Source organism: Artibeus jamaicensis, unplaced genomic scaffold (assembly GCF_021234435.1).
Source record: "Artibeus jamaicensis isolate MK-2021 breed Jamaican fruit bat unplaced genomic scaffold, CSHL_Jam_final contig_410, whole genome shotgun sequence".
NCBI lineage: Eukaryota > Metazoa > Chordata > Mammalia > Chiroptera > Phyllostomidae > Artibeus > Artibeus jamaicensis.
The window spans coordinates 1,700,395-1,707,014 of NW_026521820.1; the positions used below are offsets into that span (position 1 = coordinate 1,700,395).

General features: G+C 42.0%; 1 non-coding gene across 1 annotated transcript; it reads right to left on the reverse strand.

Annotated features, from left to right (window-relative positions):
* Positions 1-4,552: 4,552 nt before the first annotated feature.
* Positions 4,553-4,659, reverse strand: LOC119043572 (U6 spliceosomal RNA). The gene has a single exon (XR_005081451.2). It is a non-coding gene; the product is annotated as a U6 spliceosomal RNA (small nuclear RNA).
* Positions 4,660-6,620: the final 1,961 nt, after the last annotated feature.

Below are 6,620 nucleotides of genomic sequence, written 5' to 3' on the forward strand. Positions count from 1 at the left end.
CAGTGAGGAGTGGGTGGGAGAGAATGGGGGGGGTAAAGGTACAGGGTATAAGAAGCATAACTGGTAGGTAGAAAATAGACAGGGGTAGGTGAAGAATAGTGTAGAAAATGGAGAAGCCAAAGTATTTATATGTGCGACTCATGGACATGAACTAAGGTGGGGGGGGGGGATGCTGGTGGGATGGTGGAGCAGGGCAGAGGGGAATAAAAGGGAGAAAAAAATGGGACAATTATAATAGCATAACCAATAAAATACACTTTAAGAAAAACAGAAATACATGTCCATTAAAACCAATGGTAACTGAAAGATTAGGTCAGAAGAACATAAACATGACTTTGTATTTAAAAAACTAATTTTATATCAAAAAATCTTAGGATATTACATAAAATCAAATGGAAGTATATGAGAAGTACTTCAAGATACTTATAAAAAAGATGTTACTTAAGGGTATTGTTAGTATTGCTACGAATTAACATCCTAGAATTATTAGAATTTCGTAGGCCATAAAATGTATTTTGTTCAACTCTCCCAACACTATCCAGAATCTCTTACATTTATGTGCTATCTTTACTCTGTTACATATTTGCAATTTAACCTTGAACTTCTAATTTTATTTTTTATAGCGTTTCTTTCTGCATTTGTGGAAATGAAAGTTGCTTCCTTACATGACTATTGGGTGGATTAAATAAAATCATACAACTAAAACATTTATGCAAAATAAATATCTTTCTTTTTTTTAAAAAAAAAAAAGAAGGATTGACAAAACCCCAATAGGTAGGAAAATATCTTGCTGGGAAGTGGTAGTTGACATGGTCAGTTATCTCTTTTTCCCCAACTTTCTCTTTCCATTGGGGTTTTCTCACTTCACTGACTTTGGCCGGCTTTCCTCTTGCTCCTTCTCTGCTGAACCTATCTATGAACATCCATTTGATTATTTGGGCATTAGACCCTGCCTCCTGCATAGCTGTAATCCTAAATCATACCACTCAGGGAGCATCTGATGGGACCTAAGATGAGCACTCAATCTAAGATGGACCATGGGTCCCTGAGATAGCAGAGGGACTTGGACTTGGAAATGGAAAATACTGAGGGGCTAGTAAGCCAGGTTAAGACCTGGTGATCAGAAGGAATGCAAAAATGTCACTACCCCCCATTCTCTACTCAAAAACACAAAAGTAGCTGATTTTACTTTTCTGCTAAGTGCCTGTTTAAATTATTTAGCTGCATGCACAGTTGATCTAGCTTTGATTGCTATTTGCCCTTCCTAGGGTGGTGGTAATGAACAGTCTGCCATCTTGCCCTCACAGAGCAGGTATAAACGTAGTTACCAGGCAATACAGCTGGAAGAGGATGTCACCCAACCCTGAAATGGAAAATCTGCAAGACTGCCTTTTAAAAAAAAAAAAGTCACCTTTTCTCAGAAAGCCTGCTTTGTCCCCAGCTTATAAAAGTATCCAAGCAGAGCCAGCCCCTGAGCCAGTTCAGAGGACCTTCCTTTATTACCTCTGTGCTGTCTCTCTTGTACCTGAGCATAAGATTAATAAAACCTGCCTGGAAATTTCTCTGGAATTCCCTGTTGATTTCTGTCTTGGGAAACCCAAGACTCACAATGCTGGTAACATCCCTTCCCTGAGAATTTGGAATAGGAATAAAGAAAACTGTTTAGTCTCTCTGTATCTCTATTGCTATATGATATAAACTTGGAAATTATTGTTGACAACTGTTTTCTGCCATATGAACCAGGAAACAGAAACCTTCACGTTGCAGTATGAAAAAAGAGTGACACAGATATGTGGAGGGAGGTAGAGGCAGAGAGTGTATTTGTTTCTCCGAACTGCCATAAAAAAGTGCCTTAGACTAGGATGGCTTAAAATGTCAGAAATGTATACTGTCACAGTTTTGGAGGCTAGAAGTTTGAAATCAAGGTATTGGCAGGGCCACACTCCCTCTGAAGAATCTAGCAGGGGATCTGTTCCATGCCTTTTTCTTTGTTTCTGGTGTTGCTGGCAATGCTTGTGCTGCTTGTTTGTAAGTACTCTAGTCCAGTCTCTAGTCTTATAGTCACATGGCATTCTTCCCTCTGTGTCCGTCTGTGTCTCTTCTCCCTTCCTATGAGGACACCAGTCCTGTTGGATTAGGGCCCTGTTGTAGACTGCTCTGCCATGGTTCTAGGAATTGTATCTCGACCCCTTGTGGCTAAGGGCGAGGGACAACCTTTGGAATGCGAGCCACAGGAGACAAAGCTTGTCTCTGGTAGCCAACACTGCCTCAGTTTCCTCTCCCTGCCCCCAAAGCTTGATTCGAAGTCAATGATGAGTAAGACCCCTCAGAGGAGGGACAACCTAGGCCAGACATGATCACTTGGGAGGCCTTCATGGAAGGACTGGGGTGGGGGGGGTGCAACAAAAGAGCAATGGAATCTTGCCCCTCCCCCCTTTGACATAGCCTGAGTCCTCATGTTCTCTGGGAGAAGTGCTTCCTGGCTCTAATCCCCTTAAGCCAGAATACGTGTTGGGAGAGGTGCAGCTCCTTGCCTTGCTAGAGCATGTCCTGGGGAAGAATCTGGCATCACAAAGACTTCCTGATAAACCTGTGAAATCTGCTCTGCTAAGAGTGCTTTCATTCATATGTTAAGAGTTAGAGCAAGAAACCCTAAAACTGTGTTCTTGACTGACTCTGAAGCCCTCAGATTTCTTTGAAATGTTATCTACTGTTTGATCCTTGCTGCCCTGTATTCCTGTGGATTATACCCCAGTAAAAGCCCTAGAGGTGGGGGCTCAGGGCCTTTTTCTCCTTGTAGAAACTGGCCACTGCTCACTTCTCCTCCCCAAGCAGATCACATCATGTCTCGATCATATTCACTCTCATCTGTGGCACTCAGGGGGACTTCCGAAAGTTGCCCCCACAGGGCCCATCTTTAGCACGACTTCATCTTAACTTGATTTCTTCTGCAAAGACCCTATTTCCAAATAAGGTCACATTCACAAGTACCAGAGATTAGGAGTTCAACATATCTTTTTAAGGTACACGGTTCAATCCAAAACCTAAGTAGTTCTTGGTTATAGGCCCTGGTTCCATCTCTAAGACCCAGCTGTAGCCTGGCCTTTGCATTCCTGTAGTACTCCGATAATATAGTCCTGGGGTAGTCTGGTCAGAACTGATTTGTGCCACTTATTATCAACAGAGTCCTAATTAATGTACTAGGCATGGCCCAACCCCCTATTATTGTTTCTTCTTTTCACACCTGACACATGCTACAACTTTTACATTTTTTCACTAAATTACAAAGGGGCACAGAGGAAACAAATATAAAAGTGTAACCAACAAAATACAGGTTTTCTGACCTGATTTCTGTCTGCTTATAACTGCTTTTATGTGCCTGTTCTACTATACCTGATATCTAAATACAGCATTTTCTTTTTTTATTGTTGTGCAACTACAGTTGTCCCCATTTTCCCCTACCACTCTCTTTGTCACACCCACCAGTACCTCCACACTCAGTTCTACCCCCCACCCTTTTGTCTTTGTCCATGGGTCCTTTATACGTGTTCCTTAATGACCCTCCTCCTTTTTTCTTCATTATCCCCTTGCCCTCCCCTCTGGTTACAGTCAGTTCATTATTTATTTCAATGTCTCTGATTATATTCTTCTTCCTTCTTTGTTTTGTTAATTAGGTTCCACTTATAGGTGAGATCATATGGTATTTGTCTTTCACCACCTGGTTTATTTCACTTAGCATAATGCTCTCCAGTTCCATCTATGCTGTCCCAAAGGGTAGGAGCTCTCTTTTTTCCCCTGCTGCATAGAATTCCATTGTGAAAATGTATAACAGTTTTTTGACCCACTTATTTACTGATAGGCACTTAGGTTACTTCCAGCACTTGGCTGTTATAAATTGTGCTGTTATGCACATTGGGGTGCATAGGTTCTTTTGAACTGATGTTTCAGGATTCTTAGGCTATGATCCCAGCATTAGAATCGCCAGGTCAAGAGGAAGTTCCATTTTTAGTTTTCTGAGGAAATTCCATACTGTTTTCCACAGTGGCTGCACCAGTCTGCATTCCCACCAACAATGCCCTAGTGTTTCCTTTTCTCCGCAACCTCTCCAGCACTTTCTTGTTGATTTGTTTATGATGGCCATTCTGACCAATGTAAAGTGGTATCTCATTGTGGGGTGTTTTTTTTTAGATTTTATTTTATTTATTTTAGAGAGGAAGGGAAGGAGAGAAGGAGAGAAACATCAATGTGTGGTTGCCTCTCATGAGTCCCCTGCTGTAAACTGGCCTGTAACCTAGGCATGTGCCTGATTGGGAATCAAACCACGATCGTGTGATTCGCAGGCCCGTATTCAATCCACTGAGCTACACCAGCCAGGGCTCATTGTGGTTTTAATTTCCATCTTTCTGATGGCTAGTGATGCTGAGCATCCTTTCTTATGTCTCTTGGCCCTCTATATGTTCTCCTTGGAGACATATCTGTTCAGGTCCTTTGCTCATTTTTATTTGGATTGTTTGTTTTCCTGGTAGGAAGTCATGTGAGTTCTTTATATATTAAAAATATGGAACTCTTCACGAATTTGTATGTCATCCTTGAGCAGGGGCTATGCTAATTTTCTCCATATCATTCCAATTTTAGTATATGTGTTACTGAAGCTAGCATTGTAGGTAGCATTTTCTAATCTATAGCATACAAAATGGTGTTTCAGGACTTCCACCAAGACGGAGGCATAGGTGGAAACACTCTAACTTCTCCCACAACCAAGTTTAAAAACAACAAAGTTTTAACAACAAAAACGCAGCCAAACCACAGAAAATTGAACTATATGGAAGTCTGACAACAACAAACCTTTCAACCAGACTGGTAAGAGGGGCAGAGCCAGCAGCAGAGCGGGGTCAGGCAGGAAAGAGCCACCGGACTGACCTGGGCACACGACCCAGGTACGCTGGCAGCTGTGGGTGGATCCCAGGTGTGGAGTTGTGGGTGGACCCACTGAGGGTGCAAGGCGATGGGCCCACTGAGGGCTGACTGCGGTCACACATTCAAGCCCAGATAAACTGTTGAAGGAGCGAGCAATGAGACTTGACCGTGCCCAGCAGTGGGAAGCAACAGAGGGGACTGCTATTGTCCCTCTCTGATCCCGCCCCCGTATACACTGTCACAAACCAGTGACCTGGGTGGCCCCACCCTGGTGAACACCTAAGGCTCCGCTCCTCATACTTAACAGGCGTGAACAGACCAAAACATGACTCAAGAACAACTCAGAGCCCCAGAGCCCATAAATCTAAGCGACCAAGAAATCGCCAACCTATCAGATGCACAGTTCAAAACACTAGTGATCAGGATGCTCACAGACTGGTTGATTTTGGTCACGAATTAGAGGAACATATGAAGGCTAAACTAATTGAAATGAATGGAAATGCACAGGAAACCATTAGCAATGGAAAGGAAATGGACTCAAATCAAAGGAGTGGACCAGAAAGAGGAAAAAAATGACCAAACAGAAAAGGATGAAGAAACAAGAATTCAAAAAAATGAGGAGAGGCTTAGGAACCTCCAGGACATCTTTAAACACTCCAACATCCGAATTATAGGGGTACCAGAAGGGGAAGAAGAACAGCCACAAGTGGAAAACTTATTTGAACAAATAATAAAGGAGAACTTCCCCATTCTGGCAAAGAAAATAGACTTCCAGGAAATCCAGGAAGCTCAGAGAGTCCCAAAGAAGTTGGACCCAAGAAGGAACACACCAAGGCACATCATAATTATATTAGCCAAAATTAAAATGAAGGAGAGAATCCTAGAAGCAGCAAGAGATAAGGGGACAGTCACCTACAAAGGAGTTCCTATCAGACTGTCAGCGGATTTCTCAAAAGAGACCTTACAGGCAAGAAGGGGCTGGAAAGAGGTATTCCAAGTCATGAAATCCAAAGACCTACATCCAAGATTGATCTATCCAGCAAAACTTTCATTTAGAATGGAAGGACAGATAAAGTGCTTCTCAGATAAGATCAAATTCAAGGAGTTCATCATCACCAAGCCCTTATTATATGAAATGTTAAAGGGACTTACCTAAGGAAAAGAAGAGAAAAAAGATGAACAGTGAAAGGACAGCAAACTCACAGTTATTAACAACCACAGCTAAAACAAAAGCAAACTAAGAGGACAGCTAGATCAGGAGCAGAACCATAGAAATGAAGATCACATGGAGGGTTAGCAACAGGGGAGTGGGAGAAGGAGAAGGGGGGAGAAGATACAGAAAATAAGTAGCATAGATGGTCGGTAGAAAATAGATGGGGGGGAGGGCAAGAATAGTATGGGAAATAAAAAAATCTAAACTTGAAACACGTGGTCATAAACTAAAGGGGGGAATGATGGGGTAGGGGTTGTGCAGGGTGGAGGGGAATGAAGGGGGGAATAGAACAACTGTAATGGCATAATCAATAAAATATATATTTTTTTAAAAAACACAAAATGGTGTTTCATTAAAAAGATACACCAAATATTGTTTCACTTAAAAATAATTTTTATAAGATGTTATGATTAAGGAAACTGAGAACTTGGAAGATTATTGTCTTGCTCAAAGGCTCACATCCCAAACCAGGAAACCTGAGATCGGAAAT